Source organism: Ovis canadensis, chromosome 2, assembly GCF_042477335.2.
Source record: "Ovis canadensis isolate MfBH-ARS-UI-01 breed Bighorn chromosome 2, ARS-UI_OviCan_v2, whole genome shotgun sequence".
NCBI classification, from domain to species: domain Eukaryota; kingdom Metazoa; phylum Chordata; class Mammalia; order Artiodactyla; family Bovidae; genus Ovis; species Ovis canadensis.
Window position 1 is genome coordinate 153,791,132 of NC_091246.1, and position 17,648 is coordinate 153,808,779.

At 36.6% G+C, this 17,648-nt stretch overlaps 1 protein-coding gene across 4 annotated transcripts in view; it reads right to left on the reverse strand.

Annotated features, from left to right (window-relative positions):
* Positions 1 to 17,648, reverse strand: part of PSMD14 (proteasome 26S subunit, non-ATPase 14) — a 103,648-nt gene that overhangs the window by 61,140 nt on the left and 24,860 nt on the right. The window contains exon 4 of one of the 4 annotated variants that reach the window (XM_069574349.1): positions 3,166 to 3,203. The exons of the other annotated variants lie outside the window; for them this stretch is intronic. The gene's annotated coding sequence lies outside the window, so the exon portion shown is untranslated. The remainder of the gene's footprint in view (positions 1 to 3,165; positions 3,204 to 17,648) is intronic. 4 annotated transcript variants of the gene reach the window in all.

Here is a 17,648-nt window from a genome sequence, read left to right on the forward strand (position 1 = left end):
ACAGAATACTAATAACCTTGCCTGTTTGGGTATATCCTGTTCTATATTTTTTCAAATATGTGATTTATCTTATCTAATGAAAGAAGAAAAAGACCAAGGGAAGATATAGAAGAAAAAGCACCATACATACAGAGGAGAGGGAATTCAAAAAACTTGTCTGAGTGAATAGGAGAGGGGAAAAAAAAGGACTTGTAAAACTCTGTGTGCTAGGAACTATGACAGGCGCTAGATATATGATGAACCAATTCCATGCTGTGCTAGTCTTTAAAATGGAGGTAGGAGACAGGACAATTACACAAGTAAATAAACCTCAGGCCACATCCCAACTCTCCAGAATCTGACTGTCTCTTACCACCCACATAATAGCACTCTGGTGATAACTATAAACATTACATGGACATAAAATCCATCTATATCTCCCCTTTAACTAATTTTGTTTTTATTCTTATTAGAAATTATTTGAGATCTTCTTCCCTTCCTATTACCTTGTTTAATCAAGACCTGATATTACTATACAAAGTGGAAATTCAAACCAATGCAGCTATAGTAACACTATATGTATGTAGTCTGTCTACATGGCAGGTTACACCCTGGCCAAAGAACAACAATATAAGACTACCAAAAGCCATTACAGCAATCAGTTATTCACTGAAAATTAAGCATCCTAACATTTTAGTCTCAGTGGGACTGGTTTTCTTCTCAGTATAAGCCACTGAAATTCATACTCAAGTAGAGCTGCAAAATAAACTATTAGTTAAATCTGGATTTAGATAAATGAATACTTTTTAATATGTACATCCCATGCAATATTTAGGACATACTTAAATTTTTAAAATATTTACTGTTTACCTGAAATTCAAACTTAACTGGGCATCCAGTATTTTTCTTTGTGAACTACGACAACTCTATTCCCAAGTAACAAGTAGTTTCTGTTCTAAGTCCATATTCTAACTCTCCCCCATTTCATTTGTTCTGTGTAGCTTAAGCCAGAGGCAACTTTATAGTATTACACACACCAATAGCTTTTTCAAAATGAACTGTTACCTCTTTGTCTTCAATTAAGTAATAAAGTGCTCTTGCCAAATGGCCACTCAGTTTCCTCTTATTAAAAAAAAAAGCACACATGAAATTTATATCTTAATGATACACAAATCATATTTTTATTCTTATTGGAAATCAGCATCTACATTGAAATGTCTTTCTCTAAATGTTAAAATAATCATTCATTAAAGGACAAATATGCTTTTTACTTCAGGTAAGAAAATATAGTTCTGAGCACATTGTGCACATGGCCCTGTTGGTGGACTCAGTTGCTGACACTGGACTCACCAAGCATACCCAGAGCCACACTCCTTAGAGCCACTAGATTTTCCCTGCTACACACTCTTCTCATTGTGTTATGACGTCCCCATTAAGCAAAACACTGTGTAAGGGCTTGGGATTCACTTGTTTGTAACTTTGTGCAGCACTGGGTCAGTACTCTGCATACTGCTATTGGTTGTTGACAGACTACCTAATAGAAAAGGCTACTATCATAACAGAGAATTCCACACTAGAGAAACAGTATCCTGTACATACAAAAAGATGCTCAATAAATAACTCCTCAATCTCTTTATAAATAAATGCAGTTTCGGTTTTCATTTTTTTGATCACTATCTCACCCACAAACATGCCAAGAAAGGCGTTCTGATGCCTCTGTGAGCCAAGCAGACATGAAAATGCCAAAGGCGATCCTATGCTTGTGTGGTCTCCAGTAAGAGTAGATCCCGTCTCTCGGGAGAAGTGTATCCACAAGGCCGAATAAATGAGAGGCTAGAGAAAAGGAAGCTAACAACTCAATGGACATGAATTTGAGCAAACTGAGAGACAGTGAAAGACAGGGAAGCCTGGCTTGTAGAAGGTCACGAGGTCGAAAGAGCTGGACACGACCTAGCAACTGAACAACAAAACATACTTAGAAAGAGACTAAGAAACTGAGATAGATGACCAATTAGGCCGCAGACTGGACACAAGGCTTACTATTATTTAGGGAACTAAATCTGCTTTAGGCCTAAGAGTAGAAAGCTGCCTCCCTAGGCAAAAGACAGGCCAGTGAGGCAGTGAGGCGAGCAGCTGAGAGGGGATGACAGCAAAGTGACAGCTATCCACAGAGCACACTACTGTTTTTTTCTAACCACTGTTAGTTCCTTTTAAAACTGATTGAGGAGTCACAGAAGACTGTAGTACACTCACTAAACAGCTTATGGAATAATACATCACTGAAAGTTAGGCTGAAGCTTCTGCATCATCCTCCTGACTGACGGCACCCTCTCCTTAACCTCTGTTGTAGCCACTATTCTAATTTTTGGTGATTATCATGCATTTCCTCATACTTTCACTATGTAAGCAGATACAGATAATATACAATATTATAATATTTGCATGTTTTAAAATTATACATTAAAACTTAGAACATATTTATTCCTCTACTTGCCTTTTCCTCTAGTATGTTAATATGGATTAATCATGCAGATATGTGAAGATCACTGACTTTACAAAAGCCCCACTGTTAAGCAAAGTTATGTATTTTCCTCCTGATGGACAATTAGGTTGTTTTCAATTTTTCTGATATTATAAACTACAGATCAGCAAACTGGGGCCTGTGGAAGAGCCAGCTGACTGTTTTTGAAAATGAAGTTTTGTTGGAATATAGCCAGGCACATTCATTTTGTATTATGTATGGCTGCTTTAACACTACAATGGCAGGATGAAACTGAGTGGTTGCAACAGAAACCATTTGGTCCACAAGTTAAAATATTTATGACCCAGACCTTTAAGAAAGGAGTACCAAGGGGTTACAAACAATGCTGTTACGAATGTCCCTGCATCCACATGGGACACTTTCCCTGGGGACTATAATTAGGAAAAGATCTCTCAAGATGCAGGGTAAGCAAATCTTTACCATTACTAGACTTTACCAAAATGCACAAGACGGCTGTACACTACTACTAGCTTATACAAATGGTTTATAAACCATTTGTGTTCTTTCTTCTAATATTCCTATCTTTTGCCCATTTAAAAATATCGTTTTCTTACTGATTTATAGAAACAAAATACATATATTCATGACTAGTGTTTTGTCCATTATACGTTAGATATATATATCTTTCCCAATCTGTGGCTCACCACTTTGCTTTTTACATTTCTTCATGCCTCAGTTTTATCTGAAAAAAAAAAATGAAGATTGTAACAATAACCCAACTTCATATAATCGCTGAAAAGACTGAATGAGTTAATATATTTAAAATACTTAGAACAGTGCCTGGCACATATAAGTGTTCCACAAATATTAACTACTTAATATTATCTACTTATTTTATCATATCATAAAGGGAAAAAAATTTTAAGTTTCAATGTAAATTTATCACTGTCCCTCTAGTATTCATGCTATCATATTTAAGAAATTCTGCCCTACACATTTAATTTTATGTGTTCAAAAAGCAATAACCTTGTTTATTTAGTACCTCTGAAAGCTAAGAAAGAATAGCACTTTCTGTTAATTTGATTTCAATTATTATTCACTGTCAGAATATTTTCTTAAAATCTAAGTACAATTCTAATACTGATCTCTTTAAAGTTCCAGTAGAAAGGAGAACCCCCTCCAGAATCTCCAGTCCCACAACATTTTTCTTATTAAAAAGTAAATAAAAGAGGCATCTGCTTACGTTCAAGAGAGAGTAATAAAGGACTATATTTACATTCCTAACAGAAAGAAATAAAAAATAGACAAAACTATATAAAAGAAAAGCTTGTAAGATATTGTTGATGAGGCAACAAAAGACGGTGAGCTCTGAGAACTTGGAAAACAAAGGAGGTAAACCCTGCTACTACCCTAGTTTGTTGCTTTGAGAGTTTCCAAGCTGCAGTGCAGGGGGAAGGAAACCAGGTAGTCTACTGAAATCGCTGAACTGAGATGTTAAGAGCTGAGATTACTGGGAGACCAAAGCAGCAAGAGTTATCGTCAAAGGGTACCAGAGAGAAAATAGCCACAAAGAGAAAAAAACCTTGGGATCTTCTGAGGCTCCTCCTTGAATAATCAACTGAGTACTGATCAGTTCAAGTGTAGGAGGACACCGCATGAGGGCGGGGAAAGGGCGGGGAAAGAAGAGCAAAAAGATCAGAGAGAGGAGGACCTACCTCTCACACAGCACTGGTGATAACGCTCATTCCCGTCAGCCAAACAGAAAAACATCAGAATGCACAAGGCATTGATTAGACAGAAAGGTCCTGCCTCAATAGTGGAAAAACACGAGTCTAGGACTAAGCACTGCTCCAGTCTCACCTAACAAGTTATAAAAGCAAAACTAGAAAGAATCAAACAGCTTCCAAATAATTTAACTGCATCCCATAACAAATATCAAGAATATTTCATAAGAATAAAAACCAGCCAACATACAAGGCAAAACTCACAAGTTCAGGCCCTAGTTAAAAAAATTACCAGGCATGCACAATTAGGAGATAAATCAATTTAATTAAAACCAATCTAGAATAAAAGTAATCTTATTATAACTGTCAAAAAGTTAAGTAGAGACATGAAAGACCTAAAAACGACCCAAATCAAACTTCTTCTAATGAATGCCACAATTCATCAGTGGCAACAGGATAAAGTATGCAGTGAATCTAGAGACACTTGGGGAGCTTTATTTTTAGGGTGTCCACAGATGGTCAAAAAGTGAAAAAAAAAAAAGCTGTAAGATGAAAAATATATTGGATAGGATTAATGGAAGATCAGACATTGCACAGGGGGTAAAAAAATGAGTGAATTTGAAGACACAGCAATAGAAAATGAAACCAAAGAATTGGAAATAAAATTAACAGAGCCATCAAAAACAATGGGACTACTACAAAAACAAAAATATACACGTCACTATGATTCTTGAAAGGGTGGGAAAGATAGTAGAACAGAGAAAATATTTTTAAAAAATTTCAAACTTTGTTGAAACTTGGAGAAAAAAATAAACCTACAGATACGGGAAGCTCAGCAAAACATTAAGCACAAGAAATATGAAGAAACCTACATCACTACCCATCACAACTAAAAACAAGCGATAAGAAAAATCTATAAAGTATTGCAGAATAGGGAGAGATACAGAGACAATGAAATAGATTTGAAAGTTCAGAAATAAATTCTAACATTTATGATCAATAAATCTTTGATAAAGGAGCCAAGACAACTCAACAGGGAAAGTCTTTTCAAAAGATGGTGTTGAGACAACTAGACATCTACATGAAAAAGCAAGATCCCCACCTCACATCACCCACAAAGTGGATCACAGAACTAAATGTAAGAGTTAAAATCATAAAGCTCTTAGAAGAAAACAGAGGAGTAAATCTTCATGAACTCTGGCTAAACACTGATTTTTCAATACAACATCAAAGCACAAGTCACAGGACTTGCCTGGCTTCCACTCTAAGGGTCACAGGTTAGATCCCTGGTCTGAGAACTAAGATCTCGCATACCACACAGTGCAGCCAAAGGGGAAAAAAAAAAAAAAGCACAGGTCATAAAAGAAGACTGATCATCATCAAGAAAGTGAAAAGACCAGAAACTGTAAAACTCTTATAGGAAAACATAGGCAGAACTCTCTCTGACATAAATCACTGTAAGATCCTCTAGGACCCACCTTCCAGAGTAATGGAAATAAAAAACAAAAATAAACAAATGGGACCCAATTAGATTTAAAAGCTTTTGCACAATGAAGGAAACTATAAGCAAGGTGAAAGGTAGCCATAAGAATCGGAGAAAATAATAGCAAATGAAACAACTGACAATTAATCTCCAAAATATACAAGCAGATCATGCCACTCGATACCAGAAAAATAAACGACCTAATCAAAAAGCGGGCCAAAGAACTAAACAGGCATTTCTCCAAAGACATACAGATGGTTAACAGACACATGAAGAGATGCTCAACATCACTCATTATCAGAGAAATGCAAATCAAAACCACAAAGAAGTATCATCTCATGCCGGTCAGAATGGCTGCCATCAAAGTCTACAAACAATAAATGCTGGAGAGGGTGCAGAGAACAGGGAACCCTCTTACATTGTTGGTGGGAATGCAAACTAGTACAGTCACTATGGAGAACAGTGTAGAGATTCCTTTAAAAACTAGAAACAGAACTGCCATATGACCCAGCAATCCCACTGCTGGGCATACCACCAAGGAAACCAGAACTGAAAGACACATATGTACCCCAATATTCATTGAAGCACTGTTTACAATAGCTAGGACATGGAAGCAACCTAGATATCCATTGACAGATGAATGGGTAAATAAGTTGTGGTACATACACAAAATGGAATATTACTCAGGTATAAAAAAGAATGCATTTGAGTCAATTCTAATGAGATGGATGAAACTGGAGCCTATTATACAGAGTGAAGTAAGAGAAACACCAATAGGGTATACTAACACATATATATGGAATTTAGAAAGATGGTAACAATAACCCTATACGCGAGACAGCAGAAGAGACACAGATGTAAAGAACAGACTTTTGGACTCTGTGGGACAAGGCGAGGCTGGGATGATTTGCGAGAATAGCACTGAAACATGCATATTCCCATATGTGAAATAGGTGGCCAGTGCAAGTTCAATGCATGAAGTGGAGCACTGAAAGCCAGTGCTCTGGGACAACCCAGAGGGATGGGGTGCGGACGGAGGTGGCTTCAGGATGGGGGGACACATGTGCACCTGTGGCTGGTCCACGTCAGTGTATGCCAAAAACCACCAAAATATGGTAAAGTAATTAGCCCCCAATTAAAATAAAGAAATTAAATTTTTAAAAGTGAAAAGAGAACCTATAGACTGGAAGAAAATATTTGCAAATCATATAAGGAGGCTTCTGTCCACAATATGTAAAGAACTTTAACAGCTCAATATTAAAAGAAAAACAGTCCTTTTTTTTTTTTTTTTTGTTAGTGGGCAGCAGACCTGCATTACAAAACATATTAAGTCCTTCAGGCAAACAGAAAATACCAGATAAAATATACATCCACACAAAAGACAGAACACAGAAAACTATAAGGACATATGTAAACATATGATTTTTTTTCTTCTTATTTAAATCTCTTTAAAAGACAATACACTGCTGTGAAAAATACTACAGCAGTTCCTCAAACACTTAAAAACAGAATTAATTAATTAACTAATCCAGCAACACCACTTCTGGGTATATACCCAAAAGAATTAAACTCATTGATTAGAACAGGTATTTGTACACCAATGTTCACAGCAGCATTATTCACAATAGTCAAAAGGTTTAAACAACCCAAACATCCAACAGCAGATGAATAAACAAAACATGGTATATCATACACGGAATATTATTCAGCCTTAAAAAGGAAGGAAATTCTGACACATGGTACAACATGGATGAACCCTGAAGATATTAGGCTAAACAAAACAAGCCAGTCACAAAAGGGCAAATACTATATCAGTTCAGTTCAGTTCAGTCACTCAGTCGTGTCTGACTCTTTGTGACCCCATGAACCACAGCACGCCAGGCCTCCCTGTCCATCACCAACTCCTAGAACCCACCCAAACTCATGTCCATTGAGTCAATGATGCCATCCAACCATCTCATCCTCTGTCATCCCCGTCTCCTCCTGCCCTCAATCTTTCCCAGCATCAGGGTCTTTTTCAATGAGTCAGCTCTTCGCATGAGGTGGCCAAAGTACTGGAGTTTCAGCTTCAACATCAGACCTTCCAATGAACACCCAAGACTGATTTCCTTTAGGATGGACAGGTTGGATCTCCTTGCAGTCCAAGGGACTCTCAAGAGTCTTCCCCAACACCACAGTTCAAAAGCATCAATTCTTCAGCGCTCAGCTTTCTTTATGGTCCGACTCTCACATCCATACATGACCACTGGAAAAACCATAGCCTTGACAAGATGGACCTTTGTCTGATTCCACTTATATGAGGCACCGAGAGTAGAAACAGAAAGTAAAATGGTGGTTGTCAGGGGTTGGAAGAGAAGGGAATGATGAATTATTGCTTAGTAAGAGATACAGAGTTTCTGTATGTATGTGTGTGTGTTAGTTGCTCAGTCGTGTCCAACTCTTTGTAACCCCGTGGACTGTACTGTCTGCCCATGGAATTCTCCAAGCAAAAATACTGGAGTGGGTTGCCATTTCCTGCTCCAGGGGATCTTCCTGGTCCAGAGATCCCACATTGCAGGCAGATTCTTCACTGTCTGAGTCACCAGGGAAGCCCTCTTTTTCTGTATGTTTCTGCATGGGAAGATGAAAAAGTTCTGGAGTAGAATGGGGGTGTTAAGTGCACAACAGTGTGAATGTGCCTAATGTCTGAACTGTACACTTAAGAATCATTAAATTGGCAAATTTTGTTAACAAATATTTTAGTACAGTAAAAGACTACTCAATCTAAAATAATAAAAATAAACTACAGACTTTATAACAAGTAAGACTAAAAATTATAACAGCAATGTACCAATGCATGCTCAGTCAGTAAGTTGCATCCAACTCTTTGCCACCACAAGGACTAAAGCCTACCAACCTCCTCTGTCCATGGAATTTTCCAGGCAAGAACAGTACAGTGGGTTGCCATTTCCTACTCCAGGGGATCTCCCTGATCCAAGGATCAAACCTGAGTCTCCTGAACTGGCATGCAGATTCTTTACCACTGAGCCACCTGGGAAGCCCAACAAGCAACCATAAGATACAAAATATATTATTTTAACATTCATTTGCTCTAAGTGAGGTAATATAATATGACCTGAGGGAGGCAGAAAAAACAACAAAAGAACAAATGAGAAAAATACTATGAGAATAGTAATATAATAGACTGAAACTTTATTTTCTTGGGCTCCAAAATCACTGTGGACGGTTACTGCAGCCATGAATTAAAAGACACTTGCTCCTTGGAAAAAAAGCTATGACAAAACTAGAAAACATATTAAAAAGCAGTCACATCACTGTGCTGACAAAGTCCATATAGTCAAAAGTTATGGATTTTGCAGTAGTCATTGTACAGATGTGAGAGTTGGATCGTAAAGAAGGCTGAGAGCCAAAGAACTGATGCTTTTGAACTGTGGTGTTGGAGAAGACTCTTGAGAGTCCCTTGGACTGCAATCAATCAAACCAGTCAATCCTAAAGGAAATCAACCCTGAATACTCATTGGAAGGACTGATGCTGAAGTTTGGCCAATACTTTGGCCACCTGATAGGAAGAGCCGATTCACTGGAAAAGACCCTGAGGCTAGGAAAGACTGAAGGCAGGAGGAAAAGAGGGCAACACAGGATGAGATTGTTGGATGGCATCACCGACTCAATGGACATGAGTTTGAGCAAACTCTAGGAAAAAGTGAAGGACAGGGAAGCCTGGCGTGCTGCAGTCCATGGGGTTGCGAAGAGTCAGACACAACTCAGGGACTGAACAGCAACAGACTAAAACTTAATTATATAAATAATTGCATTAAATGCAAATAATCTTAAAATCTCAATTTAAAAAGCCAAGATTATCAGAGTGGATTAAAAACAAACAAGACCTACGTATATACTGCTTACAAGAAAGGTACTTCAAATAGGTTGAATAAAGACCTGAATATATTAACAGGAAAAAGACAGGAAAAGATATACCACATTAATAGCAATCAAAAGAAAGTTGGGATGCTATCAAACAGTTTCAGATCACAGAACACTGCAAGAGTTTAAAAAAAAATCATATATATCAATCAAGTCAATATGATGATCTCAAAAAATGCAGAATATGAATTTTAAAAACATCCAACATCCATTCCTGATGAAAACTCAGTAGAAAGTAAAAATAGTAAGTAGAGAACTTCTGTAATCTGATAAAGAACATCTATTTAAAATGTACAGCTAATACCACACTTGATGGTGAAATAATAAATGTTTTCCCCCTAAGATCAGGAACAAGACAGGAATGTCTACTTTTACCACTTCTATTCAACATTTTACTGACATTTATAGTCAGTCCAATAAGGAAAGAAATAAAAGGCATCCAGATTGGAAAGGAAAAAGTAAAACTGCCTTTTTTATAGACAAGAAAATCAAAGAAATAAAAATGCTGTTTATAGTATTATCAAAGATATGAAATACTTGGACATAAACATGACAAGATATAAAAATTCTGTACACTGAAATCTACAAAAAATTACTGAGAAAAATTAAAGAAGATCTAAATAAATAGAGAGATAACCTGTGTTCATGGTTGGAAGACTCAATATGGGTAAGACGTCAGTACTCCCCGAACTGATGTATAGATCTGATACACAATCAGTCGAAACCCCGGTATATTTTTATTTATTGAAACTGACGTACTTTATTTTTAAGCGTATGTGAAGATATAATGGGCCCTAAAATGGCCAATAACAACATTTAACAATGGCTGTTAAAAAACAAACCTGGAGGACTAATACAACCTGATTTCAACAATGTGTTATAGAGTTCCAGTATTTAAGACCGTGCAATACTGGCTTAAAAAGATAAATATAATGGAACGGAATGGAGATTCCAGATACAGGACTACACATATAGGGAGAACTGATTTCCAATAACAGTACAATGCAAAGGTAGAGAAAAAAAAATCAACAATTGATGCTACAACAATTGGATATTCACATGCAAAGTTGTTTTAAAAAACTAAACATGATCCATATCTTGCATCATATACAAAAATTAATTTGAACTGGATCACAGAGCTAAATGTAAAACATTAAACTATAAAACTTCTTGAAGAAAAGAGGATATCTTTGTGACCTTAAAGTGGCATAAATGTCTTAGATATCACACTGAAGTACGATTTATAACAGAAAATTTTTATAGACTCCAAAGTTAAGAACTCTGCTCTTTGAAAAACACTAACAGAGTAAAAAAATAAGCCAAAGATTGTGAGAAAATATCTGCAAATCACATATTTTATAAAGGACTTATAAAGGAATATATAAGGAACTCACAAATTTCATTAATAGCCCAGTAAAAACTGGGCAGCAAACCTGAATAAAGATCTCACTAAAAAAGATATATAAATGGCAAATTAGCACATGAAAAAATGTTCAATATCATTAATCATTAAGAAAACGCAAACTACAAGTATAATGGGATGCTATCACCTTTTGGAATGGTTAAAATGAAAAAGATTAACCATAACACATACCAAATGTTTGCAAGGATGAGAAGGGACTGGAATTCTCACACTTTAACGGGAATGGAAAACAGTAAATCATTTTTGAAAAGTTTGGCAGTTTTCAGTTAAGTTAAACACACACTCACCATATGATCCAGCCATTCCACATCTAGGTATTTATCCAACAGAAATGAAACGTACACTGCGGAAAATGCTGAAAGAGATGGGAATACCAGACCACCTGACCTGCCTCTTGAGAAACCTATATGCAGGTCAGAAAACAACAGTTAGAACTGGACATGGAACAACAGACTGGTTCCATATAGGAAAAGGAGTACGTCAAGGCTGTATATTGTCACCCGGCTTATTTAACTTCTAGGCAGAGTACATCATGAGAAACGCTGGGCTGGAAGAAGCACAAGGTGGAATCAAGATCGCTGGGAGAAATATCAATAACCTCAGATATGCAGATGAACCCACCCTTATGGCAGAAAGTGAAGAGGAACTAAAAAGCTTCTTGATGAAAGTGAAAGAGGAGAGAGGAAAAGTTGGCTTAAAGCTCAACATTCAGAAAACTAAGATCATGGCATCTGGTCCCATCATTTCATGGAAAATAGATGGTGAAAGAGTGGAAACAGTGTCAGACTTTATTTTGGGGGGCTCCAAAATCACTGCAGACGGTGACTGCAGCCATGAAATTAAAAGACACTCCTTGGAAGGAAAGTTATGACCAACCTAGATAGCATATTCAAAAGCAGAGACATTACTTTGCCAACAAAAGTCCGTCCAGTCAAGGTTATGGTTTTTCCTGTGGTCATGTATGGATGTGAGAGTTGGACTGTGAAGAAAGCTGAGCATGAAGAATTGATGCTTTTGAATTTTGCTGGAGATGACTCCTAAGAGTCCGTTGGACTGCAAGGAGATCCAACCAGTCCATTCTAAAGGAGCTCAGTCCTGCGTGTTCTTTGGAAGGACTGGTGCTGAAGCTGAAACTCCAGTACTTTGGCCACCTCATGCGAAGAGTTGACTCACTGGAAAAGACTCTGATGCTGGGAGAGACTGGGGGCAGGAATAGGGGACAACAGAGGATGAAATGGCTGGATGGCATCACCGACTCAATGGACATGAGTCTGAGTGCACTCCGGGAGCTGGTGATGGACAGGGAGGCCTGGCGTGCTGCGACTCATGGGGTCGCAAAGAGTCGGACACGACTGAGCGACTGAACTGAACTGACTGACTGATACAATGTTCACAGCAGTTTTATCTGTAACAGCCCCAAATCAGAAAACACTAGAATACTTATGAACAGGTGAATAGATAAAGTGTGTTATGTCTAGCCAATGAAATACTACTACTTAGTAATAAAGGAGAACAAGCTACTGATAACCACTCAGAGAAGAATCTCAGAATACTTATGGTAATGAAAACCAGACGAAAAAGAGTATCTACTCTATAATTCCACTTTCTTAACAGTCTAGAAAATTAAATCTAATGTATAATGAATGGTTGCCTGAGGAAGAGTAAAAGGAGAGGGATTACAAAATGTCTAAATAAATTTGAGTGGGGGGGGGGGGTTGGTGGATGTTCACCATCATGATTGTAATGACGGTTTCATAAGTGTATGTATACATCTCAAAACTTACCAAATTATATACTTTAAGTATGTACTGTTTAGTATATGCTAATTATATCTTAGTAAATAAAACAAAAATAAAAGGCTTATAAATACTTTAACTTTTTATAATTCACCCTTCTTAGTACCTTCTCTTACAATCATTCTTAAATATATGACTACAAAATAAAACTCTTTTGTAAGCATAAAACTGAAAAAAGATCTACAAACAGGGTAGATAATAAGATGTTACAGCTATTCAGCAAATTCAGGCATCATGTCAAAAAATAGCACTCATTCAGAGATGCCAATTAAAACTTTCTAAGAGGAGCTTTTCTTTCAGAAAAACATATCAATTTCTGCTTATATCTACAGTGTAACTGAATTATAGCACCTGTGTTTACTTGCGCGCGCACACACACACACACACACACCCCTTCCCCCACTTTCTCTCTGCAGTTTCCAAATCTCCTATCTCATAATTTGCAGTTCCAAAGGCAGCTCCAAAAGTTAAGGGAAATTATGGTGTAAGGAGACAAATCTGGTTTAGGGATGCTTCATCAAGGCTTGACAACTCACCACAATGTTATGTGCTTGGAGTTAGCCAATATTTTAAAGTATTTGCTGAGTGCTGTATGACTTTACAAAACATTTTAAAATCCTCTCATTGTTTTATTTTTAATTGATCCTTAAATCAATGAAGCAGTCAGAGATATGATCACACTTCTATAGAACATACAGATAGGAACAGATACACAGGAAAATAAACATAGATACTTTAAATAACTGTGCAATCTACATGTCAGGAATATTCAGAACCAAATCTCTTGGCCCACAGTTCAATCCCTTTGATTCAGTGTATCATTTCAATGATACAAATACTAAAAATATTATTACTTGCTGCTCAAAATCATATGCTGAGGCAGTCCTGAGACCTTCACCATGAACAAAAAATAACCATTTGCACCACGGAATTCCTATAAAGTCAGTAAATAAGGAAGATGATAATGCTTATGAACAATCTGATGAACACCCTCCCAAACTATTTTGGAATTAGAAAACGAAATATGAGGTTTATGCCTCACTGCACAGTTTAAAACTCAGGTTCACTTTCTCTTGTGAGATGGGGCAAATCATACCCACAGTCCTGGTTACTATGAGGATTAAATGGCATAAACATGTACTGCATATATGCAGTACCTGGCACACAGCTGCTACCATTCCACCTACTAGTTTTAATGATAAATTTATAATATTTAAATTACCAATGTCTATCAAAAAATAGCAATTCTAATTTTAATACTATATGTATATATGCTTTAGAAATAAATGTTAATACTAAAGCTAACTAAATTTAGATCTAACAAGGCTAATACTTTGTTTTTCCTTTAACTGAGTTTCACTCACACACATGCCATTTTAGGTACTCAGATTAAACACAGTAACAAAAAAACCCCAGCACATATCCTTCATAGTACACAGACAAAGAACATGCCTGAAATTGGTTCTTAATCTGTATACCTGTTAACATTTTGATTATTAACTTTAAAAAATTAATCTAACTTTTCTGTAAAGAACTTTGAATAAGAAAACAATCCTTATGACAGTGCAAAGTGTTACAACAGATCTTAAATTTCATGAAAAGTGAAGTCAAGAAAAACTTAAAACACACTTATCAATAGTTGCCAGTGTAATAGCTGCCAGTGTATTAAGAACGTAAAAATCATCTGTGATCAAGAACTCATACTGCAAAAAAGTTTACTTTTTCAATATACTTCAAAAGATTTCATTTATAAGCAATATCACTGAAAATACTAAAGAAAAAAATTATATCTAAACTCATAATTATGCTTCCTAATCCATGTAATTTTAGGGCTGCTTCTAAATAGTATCAGCATTTTTATTTTCCTGTTTTCCACCAATATTCAAATATATTATAAAATATTCAAGCACAGGCAATGTTGTATTAAGACTGTGATCTTGCTTAAATTTAACCATTGGCTGACAGGCAAGGCACCATGTTAAGAGCTTGAAATGTACAATTTTGCCAGCTGATATACAAAAGTTCTAAATTAGCATATGAAAAGTAATCCACAGATGGCTATGTACAATTCACAGAAGGGAATAAAAGGTAGAGATTGTCTGTACTTACAAACCTGAAATGAGCTAAGCAAAGCCTTCTGAATGTTCTGCCACAATTTAACATTAAACATCAGCCTCTGGAGTTGTTACGGTTTCATTATTAAAACAGTAAGTAACAGTAAGGCTATTATCTACTACACCTAATTTGAGCTCCTAATACCATTCTTGAATCTTTTACATAAATTACTTCTAATAATCACATAATCCTACGATCCACAGTAGTGGATACTACAGTGCCTGCCATGTAAAAATGAGGAAGCCGAGGCTCAAAGTCAATCAATGTGTCCAAGGTGATCAAGGTAAGTGGTGAAGCCTAAATTCAAAGCTGCCAATGATGTAGTAAATATCCTTGTGAAAACATTAAGACAGAAAACAAAGTATATATCATGGTTCAGACATAAAATGGAATAGCAAACAACCATTTAAAGAAAAGGAGCCACTTATATACGTATGTATCAATATACACAAGGAGCCAATCTCCAGAATGTACTCTTAAGTACGAGGTTGGCCAAAAATCTCCTTTGGTTTTTAAGTAAAAGACAAATTTTCATTTCATCATGCTGAACACTGCTTTGTTTCACTACCTTTTGCCATTTTTCAGACAATTTCATAATTTTATCTTCCCAAGACTTTTTGTCTTTTTGAGCAAAGAACTGTTCCAGGTGCCTTTTACAGTCTTCCAAGGACCTGAAGTTTTTCCATTAAGAGAATTTGGTAAAGAACGGAAATCTGAAGGGACAATGTCTGGTGAATATAGTGGGTCAATCAGAACTCCCCAGCAGTTTATGCCTAGCCATCAAAGAAATAAGAGGTCTGTGTTATCCTGATGGAAGAATGCATTTTCTTCTGACTAACACTTTTTGTTGAGTGCTGCTTTCATTTGGCCTAACTGGTAGCAGTACTTGTTGGATCATTTGGTTTTCCAGAAGGAGTTCCTAATAGAGGACTCCTTACAATCTTTCCATTTACACAACATCACGTTCTTGGATGAAGACTGGCCTTTGGTGTGGTTGGTAGTTCATCTAGCTTGCTCCACTATCTCTTCTGCTTCACATTATTGTACAGTAGCCACTTTTTATCATCCATCACAATTTGTTTTAAAAACGAACATTTTCATTACATTTAAGTGGAGAATCACATGTCAAGAAGGTTTTTTTCACTTAACTTACATGGAACCCAAACATCAAAGCGATTAACATAACCAAGCTAGTATAAATTATTTTCGACACTTGATTTGTATATTTTAAGTATGTTGACTCTCTCCTGCATGGTATAACATTAATTATTCTCAATTAAAGCCTCAGTCTGATCACTATCAATCTCAACTGGTCAACCTGACCGTGGAGCATCGTCCAACAAGACATCTCCAGCTCAAAACTTCACAAACGATTTTTGACACCTTCAATCAGTCATAGCACCCTCTCCAAACACTGCACAAATCTTTGTTTTCTTTGCATTTCAGTTACATTTTTTACCTTTCTTGAAATAATAAGACATAAGATGCCTAAAATGTTGCTTTTTCTTCGATCTTCAATATTAAAATGGCTACACAAAAATTCACCCATTTTGATAAGCTTTTCTTTAAACTGCAGGCTGATATGACAGCTGTTACAATACAATCTAACAAAATTGTTTCAAATGAAATTGAAGACAACTAAGCGCTACTAGAGCCATCTTATAGGGAAAAAAAAATGAAGTTTTTGGCCAACCCAAATATATATACAACACTGTTTAATACAGTAGCCATTGGCCATATGCAGGTACTTAAACTTTAAACTATTTAAAATCAAATTTAAAATTTACTTCTTCAGTCATACCACTCACACTTAAAGGGCTTAATAGCCACACGGCTCATGGCTACCATACTAGGCAGCTAGATATAACACATTTCTGTGCTCAAGGAATGTTCTATTGGACCTCACTGATATAGAATATTTTTGGAAGAACAGAAATAAATTAGTAACAGTTCCTAGGGAAGGGACAGAAAAGGCATGGACACATTTCACATACGCATAGTTAACTTGTTAACTCTGTAACATGTCAAATATCACCTATTTTAAAACAATGATTTAGCTTTCCTAAAATACCTTGTTTGGTTCTCAAAAGAACCAAACAAGTAGCATGATTTATGCTACTCAGAAGCATAAAAGGCTCAGAAGTTTTAAGGCATAACAGCTGGAGCCTAAGGGACAGAAACCCTCTCTCCTGGACTGCCTAGAAATGCTCCTGCCCACTACCCTAACTGTACGAACTGTTCTTCTATTCACAATACTATTTGAGACGCCATGCAAAAAATTACAGAGCTGCTATTTCTGAGGAATTAAGGAACAGGGACAGAAAAAAACATCAGGGAAAAAATGCTTACAAGGTATGAAAGAGTAACTATGGTCAAAGGGCACAGGAGAAAGTTCTAGTCTTTGGGGAAGAAAGGCACCGGTAATACTGTCACATCTCTTCTCTTCTTACACTTCTGTTTAAAGCTCTATAGAAGAGCACTTAACAGCGACAGTCTCGGTTCTACTTTGAAGTCACTTTCCCCCCCAAATGTCGAATTTCTTCAAATGACACAGCACACTGAACAACTGAATTGTTACATGCCTCAATTTCCTCACCTGTAAAACAGAAACCTGTTGCCTGATCAATGTCATTGACTTACTACTGGACATTTTTGCCTAGGAGAGGGAACAGTCAAACCTTTGAGAACAAAAAGGCACAGTGGTCAGATACTCCCAAGTAAC